Raw genomic sequence first — 12,730 nt, forward strand, 5'->3', positions numbered from 1 at the left:
GAATTGTCCTAATATGGCTAATTCTAAATCCTGATTCTATAGTTTTTATTTAACCATCTTCAATTGAAAGTATGTATCATTTCTATCATCCCTGAAACCTGTTTCCTATCTCCAGCAGAGGATTACTTTACTTTTTCTCATCAGTGTACTCACAAGCCTTGCAAAATAATACCATCAATACTTCCAAAGTATATCCATTTAAAAGTTTACCATCTATGTACCTTTCCTTTGAATACTAGGATAGTTTATTAAGTATATGCAGAAAAACTGGTACCTTTAGACATGAAGTGTTTTTCTCCTGCAGCTGTGCCGTTAACTGCTGTTATAATGTTATACTGGCTTCTTTAAAATTCCCAGGTTTTAGGAGCCCATGACTATATTATCTTATATGGTAAAAGAAACTGAGAAGAAAAAGGAGATGGCTGAAGGGAAGACTTGCATCAGGAGGCTTTCTTGAGTTATGTGTGTGGTGGTCAATGTAATACCAAGGGTCAATAGAAATCAAGAAATGAAGGAAGAGAAACCTTTGGAGGAAGCAGTTCCATAATATGACAACTCATCCTGCCTCTGCTGGCTTTGAAGTTGAAAGTGTTGGCAATACATGGCACTATCTTTGTATGAACAAAACTTCAGGTCTGCTAGTCAAGTTAATTGTTTTTATTGGAATTACATAGTGATCAATTTGTAAAACATTACTGCATTTATCATTCTACATATTAATAAATGATTGTTAACTTTTATATTCATTCACATACACCAGCCTGAGAGGTTTAATTTATCAAAAGCAAGCAAACTGTTCTTCAGTTTTACTATGTTTAATTGATTATTATGAAAATTATTGAGTAGTAACTAATTAGTGCTTAGCTTCCCCTGCTACAGGTTACATTTTCTCATCATGCTAGCCTGAGACTTCAGCTTCTGTGCCTTTCTTAGGTGAGTTGGTACAATGAAATATAGAAGTATTTGTGAAAGTTATTCTAACAGTGAGGCAGCTAGCAAGACCTTGTGGAAATGACCACACATGTATAAAACTAAGCCTAAATTAAATGTTTTCCTGACTCAACTTTCCCCTTATACCTGTAGTCACTCCAGCCCCACCCAATGTGAGAAGAGAGGCACAGAGAAATTGTAGTGAAAAGATCCAGTGGTCCTACCTGATTGTAATTATAATATTTCTGTGAGCCTTACAAAATTATAATGCCTTGCAAATCCATTGCTAAAACAATTTCTAGGAGTTTGGCTTGTATTAGTTTTCTATTGATACATACTAAGTAACAGACATGCTTGCTTAAAACAACCAAAATCCATTACCATGAAGTCCTGGAACTCAGATGTTTGAAATAAATTTCAATACTGTAGAATTAAGGTATTGTCAGAATTATATTTCCTCTTGAGACTGTGTCTATGGGAGATTCTGTTTCTCTCTGTTCTGTCCTCTAGAATTTGTATCCTTAACTGGCAGTTTTTCCCTCTTTTTCATAGCCACTGCATAAGGTCTTCAGTTTTTTTTTTCTTTCTGATTCTGACCTTCCTGCATCATTTTTTGCAAAGATTCTTGTGGTTAGAAATAGACTACAGGATAATTATTTATCTCAAGCCTTTACTCAGATTTGCTAGACCATTTTTATCAGGTAAGGCAGTATACTCAGAAGCTCTGGGGAGTATTGGATGGACATCTGTGGGAAGCCATTAGTGCTGCTATTGGCCAAGTGCAGAGCCATGAATGAAGGAATCTGTCTAAGTCCTTCAGTAAGATTTTTATATTTTCTTTTTAAAACAGGATTTAAAATTTACTTGGCTGCATGTGTGTCTCTGTGGGGATATGTGCGTGTGTGTTAGAGTGCCAGAAGAGGTGGTTTACACACACGGGAGCTGGGGTGACGGACGGTTGTGAGTAACCTGACAAGAGTACTGGGAACACAGTCAAACGATCTCTTAAGTAGTCTATAGTTTTTCTTATTATTGTTATGAGGAACTTTTCTTATTCCTATTTCTAGATGGTCATAATGGTATAATGAAATTACTTAATTTGATGTTGTTTTCCTGTGTTAAAAAGATGCATGCAATATATTTTTACAGGAGCTATGTAACTATATCACAAGTAGCCTTGTATTTTTCTTGATGTTTCATTTTTCATCTTGCATTTGTAATATGTACCCAGTGCCCAGGCTTTTCTAACAATTTTATTACTTTAGTTCCAGATTGTTATTAGGTTTTTCATAGCAGCATGTCTCTTCTATTTCAAGGATTCTTATTTAGCACTCGAATTACATTTTTTTTGTCAATCTGTTATAGACTACACAGATAATTAGGGGCTGGTTTTGCCCTCTAGAGAAAATTTGCCCTTATTGGGAGACATATCAAATTTTTACAATTGGGGAGAAGAAATAATGCTAGATTCTAGTAGACAGAAGCCAGAGACTTTTCATACAGTGATCCATAATGCTAAGTTTGGGAAGGTTCATTGATTTCTCAGGTTCCTCTATTCTCCAAGCTTTCTTAAAAAGCTTTTAAACCATCATTCTGACAGAAAGATTATCTCATGGCTGTAGCTGGATATAGAATCCTTGTATTATTATGTATCTATATTATCTTTATTATGCCTAGAAGGTGAATGGCATAATTTTTAAATTTTAAAAACATTTTACAATGAAAATCTTGGCTTGGTATTGGATTTTTGAACTGCAATTTTTTTATTTCCCCATCTTTATTAACTTGAATATTTCTTATTTACATTTCGATTCCCTTTTCCGGTTTCTAATACCCCTAACCTCTCCCCCTCCCCTTCCATATGGGCTTCCCCTCCCCATCCTCCCCCCATTACCACCCTCCCCCCAACAATCACCTTCACTAGGTGTTCAGTCTTGGCAGGACCAAGGGCTTCCCCTTCCACTGGTGCCCTTACTGGGCTATTCATTGCTACCTATGAGGTTGGAGCCCAGGGTCAGTCCATGTATAGTCTTTGGGTAGTGGCTTAGTCCCTGGAAGCTCTGGTTGGTTGGCATTGTTGTACATATGGGGTCTCGAGCCCCTTCAAGCTCTTTCAGTCCTTTCTCTGATTCCTTCAACAGGGGTTCCGTTCTCAGTTCAGTGGTTTGCTGCTGGCATTCGCCTATGTATTTGCTGTGTTCTGGCTGTGTCTCTCAGGAGAGATCTACATCCGGTTCCTGTTGGCCTGCACTTCTTTGCTTCATCCATCTTGTCTAATTGGGTGGCTGTATATGTATGGGCCACATGTGGGGCAGGTTCTGAATGGGTGTTCCTTCTGTCTCTGTTTTAATCTTTGCCTCCCTATTCCCTGCCAAGGGTATTCTTGTTCCCCTTTTAAAGAAGGAGTGAAGCATTCGCATTTTGATCATCCGTCTTGAGTTTCATGTTGAACATTTCTTTAGGTGTTTCTCAGCCATACAACATTCCTCAGCTGTGAATTCTTTGTTTAGCTCTGAACCCCATTTTTAATAGGGTTATTTGTCTCCCTGCAGTCTACTTCATGAGTTCTTTGTATATTTTGGATATGAGCCCTCTATCAGTTGTAGGATTGGTAAAGATCTTTTCCCAATCTGTTGATGGCTGTTTTGTCCTATTGACAGTGTCCTTTGCATTACAGAAGTTTTGCAATTTTCTGAGGTCCCATTTGTCCATTCTTGATCTTAGATCAAGAAGATCAGGAAATTTTCCTCAGTGCGATGTGTTCGAGGCTCTTCCGCACTTTTTCTTCTATTAGTCTAAGTGTATCTGGTTTGATGTGGAGGTACTTGATCCACTTGGACTTAAGCTTTGTACGGGGTGATAAGCATGGATCGATCTGCATTCTTCTACATACTGACCTCCAGTTGAACCAGCACCATTTGCTGAAAATGCTAACTTTTTCCATTGGATGGTTTTGGCTCCTTTGTCAAAAATCAAGTGACCATAGGTGTGTGGGTTCATTTCTGGGTCTTCAATTCTATTCCACTGGTCTATCTGTCTGTCTCTGTACCAATACCATGCGGTTTTTATCACTATTGCTCTGTAATACTGCTTGAGTTCAGAATAGTGTTTTCCCCGGAAGTCTTTTTATTGTTGAGGATAGTTTTAGCTATCCTGGGTTTTTGTTATCCCAGATGAATTTGCAAATTGTTCTGTCTAAGTCTATGAAGAATTGGATTGGTATTTTGATGGGGATTGCATTGAATCTGTAGATCACTTCTGGTAAAATGGCCATTTTTACTATATTAATCCATGAGCCTGGGAGATCTTTCCATCTTCTGAGATCTTCTTCAATTTCTTTCTTCAGAGGCTGGAAGTTCTTATCATAGAGATATTTCACTTGCTTGGTTAAAGTCACGCCGAGGTATTTTATATTATTTGGGACTGTTATGAAGGGTGTCTTTCCCCTAATTTCTATCTCGGCTTGTTTCTCTTTTGTGTAGAGGAAGGCTACTGATTTATTTGAGTTAATTTTATACCCAGCCACTTTGTTGAAGGTGTTTATCAGGTTTAGTAGTTCTCTGGTTGAACTTTTGGGATCACTTAAATATACTATCATATCATCTGCAAATAGTGATATTTTGACTTCTTCTTTTCTAATCTGTATCCCCTTTATCTCCTTTTGTTGTCTGATTGCTCTGGCTAGAACTTCAAGAACTATATTGAATAGGAAGAGAGTGGGCAGCCTTGCCTAGTTCCTGATTTTAGTGGAATTGCTTCAAGTTTCTCTCCATTTAGTTTAACATTAGTTGGTTTGCTGTATATGGCTTTTACTATGTTTAGGTATGGGCCTTGAATTCCTATTCTTTCCAGGACTTTTATCATGAAGGGGTGTTGAATTTTGTCAAATGCTTTCTCAGCATCTAATGGAATGATCATGTGGTTTTGTTCTTTCAGTTTGTTTATATAATGGATTACCTTGATGGTTTTCTGTATATTAAACCATCCCTGCCTGCCTGGGATGAAGCCTACTTGATCATGACGGATGATTGTTTTGATGTGCTCTTGGATGCGGTTTGCCAGAATTTTATTGAGTATTTTTGCGTTGATATTTATAAGGGAAATAGGACTGAAATTCTCTTCTTTTTTTGGGTCTTTGTGTGGTTTACATATAAGAATAATTGTGGCTTCATAGAAGGAATTCGTTAGCACTCCATCTGTTTCAATTTGTGGAATAGTTTGGATAATATTGGTATGAGGTCTTCTATGAAGGTCTGATAGAATTCTGCACTGAACCCATCTGGACCAGGGCTCTTTTTGGTTGGGAGACCTTTAATGACTGCTTCTATTTCTTTAGGAGTTATGGGGTTGTTTAAATATTTTATCTGTTCCTGATTTAACTTTGGTACTGGAATCTGTCTAGAAAATTGTCCATTTCCTGCAGATTTTCAAGTTTTGTTGAATATAGACTTTTGTAGTAGGATCTGATGATTTTTTGAATTTCCTCTGATTCTGTAGTTATGTCTCCCTTTTCATTTCTGATTTTGTTAATTTGGACACACTCTCTGTGTCCTCTGGTTAGTCTGGCTAAGGGTTTATCTATCTTGCTTGTTTTCTCAAAGAACCAACTTTTGGTTCTCTTTATCCTTTGTATAGTCCTTTTTGTTTCTACTTGATCGATTTCAGCTTTGAATTTGATTATTTCCTGCCTTCTACTCCTCCTGGGTGTATTTTCTTCTGTTCATTCTAGAGCTTTTAGGTGTGCTGTCAAGCTGCTGACATATGCTCTCTCCTGTTTCTTTCTGCAGGCACTCAGAGCTGTGAGTTTTCCTCTTACCACAGCTTTCATTGTGTCCCATAAGTTTGGGTATGTTGTACCTTCATTTTCATTAAATTCTAAGAAGTCTTTAATGTCTTTTTTTATTTCTTCCTTGACCAGGTTATCATTGAGTAGAGCATTGTTCAATTTCCACGTATATGTGGGCTTTCTTCCCTTATTGTTATTGAAGACCAACTTTAGCCCATGATGGTCTGATAGGACGCAGGGGATTATTTCTATATTTCTGTATCTATTGAGGCCTGTTTTGTGACAGATTATATGGTCAATTTTGGAGAAGGTACCATAGGTGGTGGGAAGAAAGTATATCCTTTTGTTTTAGGATAGAATATTCTATAGATATCTGTTAAGTCCATTTGGTTCATGACTTCTCTTAGTCTGTCTATGTCTCTGTTTAATTTCTGTTTCCATGACCTGTCCATTGATGAGAGTGGGATGTTGAAATCTCCTACTATTATTGTGTGAGGTGCAATGTGTGCTTCGGGCTTTAGTAAGGTTTCTTTTATGTATGTAGGTGCCCATATATTTGGAGCATATATATTTAGGATTGAGAGTTCATCTTGGTGGATTTTTCCTTTGATGAATATGGAGTGTGCTTCCTTATCTTTTTTGCTGACTTTTGGTTGAAAATCAATTTTATTCCATATTAGAATGGCTATTCCAGCTTGCTTCTTCAGACTATTTGCTTGGAAAGTTTTTTTCCAGCCTTTCACTCTGAGGTAGTGTCTGTCTTTGTCTCGGAGGTGTGTTTCCTATAGGCAGTAGAATGCAGGGTCCTTATTTCGTATCCAGTTTGTTAATCTCTATCTTTTTATTGGGCAATTGAGTCCATTGATGTTGAGAGATATTAAGGAATAGTGATTGTTGCTTCCTGTTATATTCGTCTTAGTATGTGAGATTATGTTTGTGTGCTTTTCTTCTCTTTGTTTTGTTGCCAAGATGATTAGTCTTGCTTTTTCTAGGGTGTAGCTTGCCTCCTTATCTTGGGTTTTACCATTTATTATCCTTTGTATTGCTGATTTGTAGAAAGATATTGTGTAAATTTGATTTTGTCATGGAATATCTTGGTTTCTTCATCTATGATAATTGAGAATTTTGCTGGATACAGTAATCTGGGGTGGCATTTGTATTCTCTTAGGATCTGTCTGACTCTGTCCGGGATCTTCTGTCTTTCATATTCTGTGGTGAGAAGTCTGTCATAATTCTCATAGGTCTGCCTTTATATGTTACTTGACCTTTTTCCCGTACTGCTTTTAATATTATTTGTTTTGTGCATTTGGTGTTTTGACTGTGAGTTAACAGGAGGAGTTTCTTTTCTGGTCCAATCTATTTGGAGTTCTGTAGGCTTCTTATATGTTTATGGGCATCTCTTTCTTTAGGTTAGGGAAGTTTTTTTCTATGATTTTGTTGAAGATATTTACTGGTCCTTTGAGCTGTGAGTCTTCACTCTCTTATATACCTATTATCCTTAGGTATGATCTTCTCATTGAGTCCTGGATTTCCTGTATGTTTTGGACCAGTACCATTTTCTCTTTTACATTATCTTTGACAGTTGTGTCGATGATTTCTGTGGAATCTTCTGCTCCTGAGGTTCTCTCTTCTATCTCTTGTATTCTGTTGGTGATGCTTGTATCTATGGCTCCATGTTTCTTCCTTTGGTTTTGTATATCTAGGGTTGTCTCCCTTTGTGCTTTCTTTATTGCTTCTCTTTCCATTTTTAGTTTCTTCACCTGTTTGATTGTGTTTTCCTGGAATTCTTTCAGGGATTTTTGTGATTTCTCTCTATAGGCTTCTACTTGTTTATTTATGTTTTCCTGCATTTCTCTAAGGGAGTTCTTTATGTCTTTCTTGAAGTCCTCCCTCATCATGATCAAATGTGATTTAAAATCAAGATCTTGCTTTTCTTGTGTGTTTGGATATTCAGTGTTTGCTTTGGTGGGAGAATTGGGCGCTGATGATGCCATGTAGTCTTGGTTTCTGTTGCTTGGGTTCCTGAGCTTGCCTCTCGCCCTCAGGTTGTCTCTGGTGTTACCTTGTTCTGCTATTTCTGACAGTGGCTAGACTGTCCTATAGGCCTGTGTGTCAGGAGTGCTGTAGACCTGTTGTCCTGTTTTCTTTCAGCCAGTTATGGGAACAGAGTGTTCTGCTTTCAGGCATGTAGTCTTTCTTTTCTACTGGTCTTCAGCTGTTCCTGTGGGCGTGTGTCCTGAGTCCAGGAGGCAGGTCACTTGGTGCAGAAAAGTTGGTCTTACCTCTGGTTCTGGGGCTGAAGTTGCTCCTGGAGGGCTGCTTTTGAGCTCTCAGTGAGGCAGGCAACCAGAAGGGTCTGTCCCACCTTTTTCCGGGGCCAGTGCACTAGGGTCCCAGATGGTGATAGGTGTTTTCCTCTGGAGTCAGAAATGTGGGCAGAGTGTAGTCTCTTCTGGCTTCCCAGGTGTGTCTGCCCCTCTGAAGGTTTAGTTCTCCCTCCCAGGGGATTTGGGTGTAGGAGCTGTTGACTGGGTCCCTTCAGAGGGTTTAGGTGTGCTATCAAGCTGCTGACATATTCTCTCTCCTGTTTCTTTTTGCAGGCACCCAGAGCTATGCGTTTTCCTCTTGGCACTACTTTGATTGTGGCCCATAAGTTTGGATATGTTCTATCTTCATTTTCACTAAATTTTAATAAGTCTTTAAGTTTTTTCATTTCTTCCTTGACTGAGTTTTCATTGAGCATTGTTCAACTTCCATGTATATGTGGGCTTTCTCTTGTTATTGTTGTTATTGAAGACCAGTCTTTGTGGTGATCTGATAGGAAGCATGGGATTATTTCTCTCTTCCTGTATCTGTTGAGGCCTGTTTTGTGACCTATTGTACGGTCAGTTTTGGAGAAGGTACCTTGACATCTTAAGAAGAATGTATATTCTTTTATTTTAGGATGGAATGTTCTATAAATATCTGTTAAATCCATTTGGTTCATAACTTCTGTTAGTTTCTCTATGTCCCTATTTAATATCTGTTTTCATGATCTGTCCATTGATGAGAGTGGGTGTTGAAATCTCCTACTATTATTGTGTGAGGGTCAGTGTGTGCTTTGGGCTTTATTAAGGTTTCTTTTATGAATATAGGTGCCCTTGCATTTGGAGCATATATATTTAGGATTGAGAGTTCATCTTGTTGGATTTTTCCTTTGATGAATATGAAGTGCCCTTCCTTATATTTTTAATGACTTTTGGTTGAATGCCAATTTTGTTCAATAGTAGAATGGCCACTCCAGCTTCCTTGTTTAGGCCATTTGCTTGGAAAGTTGTTTACATCCATTTACTCTGAGGTATTGTCTGTCTTTGTCTCTAACGTGTGTTTCCTGAATGCAGCAAAATTCTGTGTCGTCTTAACATATCCAATCTGTTACTCTGTCTTTTTATTAGAGAATTGAGTCCGTTGATGTTGAGAGATATTAAGGAATAGTGATTGTTGCTTCCTGTTATTTTCGTTGTGAGAGGTGGAATTATGTTTGTTTCTCTTTTGGTTTCATTGCAAGGAGATCATACTCTTGCTTTCTCTATGTTGTAGTTTCTCTCCTTGTGTTGTAGTTTTCCATCCATTTTCCTTTGTCGGGATGGATTTGTAGAAAGATATTTTGTAAATTTGGTTTTGTCATGGAATATCTTGATTTCTCCATCTATGTTAAATGAGAGTTTTGCTGGATATGGTAGCTTGGGCTGGCATTTGTTTTCTCTTAGGGTCTGTATGACATCTGTCCAGGATCTTCTGGCTTTCATAGTCTCTGGTGAGAAGTCCGGTGTAATTCTGATAGGTCTGCCTTTATATGTCACTTGACCTTTTTCCCTTACTGCTTTTAATATTCTTCCTTTGTTTTGTGCATTTGGTGTTTTGACTATTATATGACAGGAGGAATTTCTCTTCTGGTCCAATCTATTTGGAGTTCTGCAGGCTTCTTGTACCTTTGTGGGCATCTCTTTCTTCAGGTTAGGGGCATTTTCTTCTATAATTTTCTTGAGTATATTTACTGGTCCTTCAAGTTAGGAGTCTTTACTTTCTTCTTTAACTATTATTGCTAGGTTTGATCTTCTCATTGTGCCCTGGATTTCCTGTATGTTTTAGGCGAGGAGCTTTTTGCCTTTTACATTATGTTTGACAGTTGATCAATGATTTCTATGGAATCTTCTGCCTCTAAGATTCTCTATTCTATGTCTTGTATTCTGTTGGTGATGCTTGTATCTACGACTCCTTGTCTCTTTCTTAGGTTTTCTATATCCAGGGTTGTCTCCCTTTGTGCTTTCTTTATTGTTTCTATTTCTATTTTTAAATCCTGAACGGTTTTGTTCAATTCTTTCATCTGTTTGGTTTTGTTTTCCTGCAGTTCTTTCAGGGATTTTTGTGTTTCATCTTTAAGGGCTTCTATTTGTTTACTTGTGTGTTCCTGCATTTATTTAAGGGCGTTCTTTATGTCCTTCTTACAGTCCTCCATCATTATCCTAAAATGTGATTTTAAATCTAAATCTTGCTTTTCCAGTGTGTTTCAGTATCCAGTATTTTCTTTGGTGGGAGAACTGGGCTCTAATGGTGCCAAGTAGTCTTGGTTTCTGTTGCTTAGGTTCCTGTGATTGCCTCTAGCCATTGGGTTTTCTCTGTTGTTTGCTTTTCTTGCTGTTTTTGAGAGTGACTTGACTCCCCTTTCGGCCTCTGTGTCAGCACTGCTGTAGAATTGTTTTCCTGTTTTCTTTCAGCCTTTTCTGAGAACAGGTGCTCTGATCTCAGGTGTGTAGGTGCACCTGGTGACTTTCTTTCAGTTCTAGGTGGGAGCGGGAATCAGAAAGTTCCTGCTCCTGATTGCTCCTATGTACTTGCACCCAGGGGGCACAGTTGGCACTAGGCAATTCCCTCTTTGGTCTGGAATGTGGGCAGAGGATAGTATCCTCTGGCTTCTCAGGAGTGTCCACAGTTCTGAGAGTCCAGCTCTCTCTCCCCACAGGATTTGGGTTCAGGGAGCTGTTTCGCTGGTTCAGTTCAGTCTTTGGCACAGACTAGAACTGCAGGTACCAGAGGCTGACTGTTCCTGTATTTCTGTGTCCAGAGAACTGTGCAGTTTCCCCTTGGACCAGGGATGTGGTCAAAGTTGTGCAGAAGTGGCAGCTTGTTCTGTGGTCTCAGGATGTCTGCACTTTCTGGGTCATATGTGCAATCTTGAAAATGAAAATATGAAATAAAGTGTTGCTCTTAGAGGAAGGGATATGTGAAGGTGGGATAAAGATGAGAGTAAGAGGGGGTTGACAGTGATCAAAGTCCAGTTTATCAGTGTATGCAAATGTCTTAAGGAAACATCTCATGTTTTACAATCAGTATACATTAAAAAAAAAAGCTGAATAAAATTCCATTTTATGTATATTCCCCCTTTTCTTTATCCATTTGCCCATTGATGGACATGTGGAATTGCTTCTTTTTCCCCCTACTCCCCTCAACCCCCAGTTCCTATTATTTTTGGTCAAAAGTTCTTTCAGACAATTCCAGATCAGGGTTACCTAATCAGAGAATTCTCAGTCTCACTTCTCTTGCATAGGTTTTACACTGGCCATCAAACTTGCCTTTGACTTTGCTAACCTCAGCCACATTCATCTGGGTAGACTGTGGTCTTGGCACCAATGATATGGTTGTTTGTAGAACATTTTGTAGAGGCCATACCTGTTCCCTCCAAGTCTAGTCCCAGCACAGAAAGACTTCCATGTCTTGATTGTTGAGAATAGTGCTACTATGAGCATAAATGCACATAAGTCTTTTTGAGATTTTGATTTCTGTTTATGTAGATGTTGTGGTGGTTTGAATATGCTGGGCCCAGGGAGTGGCACTGTTAGGAGGTATGGTCTTGTTGGAGAAGGTGTGGCCTTGTTGGAGGTAGTACATCATTGTGCGGGGTGGACTTTGAGACCCTCCTTCTAGTGGCCTGGAAACTGACTGCTCCTGGCTTCCTTTGGATGAAGATGTAGAACACTCAGGTTCTCCTGTACCATGCTTGTCTGGATGTTGCTGTGTTCCCTGCCATGATGATAATGGACTGAATCTCAGTATCTGTAAGCCAGCCCCAATTTAATGTTGTCCTTTATAAGAGATGCCTTGGTCATGGTGTCTTTTCAGAGTAATGGAAACCCTAAGACAGATGTATACTCAGAAATGAAATTGCTGAATCATATGCTTTTTAGCATTTTGACTGGCCACTAAGTTGTTTTCCATTGCAACAGAATCATTTTTCAACAGTATATTTTTGCAATAGAACATAAAGATTCACATTTTTTTTGCGATTTAGAAATGCTTTATTAGTATATATGCTTCATACAAAATGATGAAAATCATGGTATCTTTGGTCAAATATATCATGTACTTTGACTATATTCACTTCTGAAACTCTTTCTTTCCCAGCCCCCATGGTCTTGTTTCATTCACGAATTGCTCCCTTTCTGTTTTCAGTGTTGCATATGTGTGTGTGTGTGTGTGTGTGTGTGTGTCTGTGTCTGTGTGTGTGTGTTTATATATATGTGTATATGTTCTCTACATATGACAGAAAACATGATATTCATCTTTCTGCATATGGCATGTTTTGCTTAATATCATGATCTCTATGTCTACCAATTTTTCTGCAAACAACAATCTTATTCTTTATGTTTGAATAAAACTCCATTGTCTATAAATATTACATTATCTTTATTCATCACTTATTGCTAGAAATTTAATTTGGCTATTGTGACTAATATCTCAGTATACTTGGAGGAGCAGGCATGTATAGTATGCTGGCTTAGATCTCTTAGGTATATTTCTAGGAATGGTAATAGACAGATCTTATTGTAGCTCTATTTCTCTCATCCTGTATAAACATTAATTCAAAAGTGGGTCAAAAATCTTAATGTAAGCTGAAATTTAGACACTGTTAGCAGAAAACATAAGGAATACACTTTAAGTATAGGCATTGGCAGGGAATTTTTGAAAAGGACTCCA

Source organism: Rattus rattus, chromosome 5, assembly GCF_011064425.1.
Source record: "Rattus rattus isolate New Zealand chromosome 5, Rrattus_CSIRO_v1, whole genome shotgun sequence".
Lineage (NCBI taxonomy): Eukaryota > Metazoa > Chordata > Mammalia > Rodentia > Muridae > Rattus > Rattus rattus.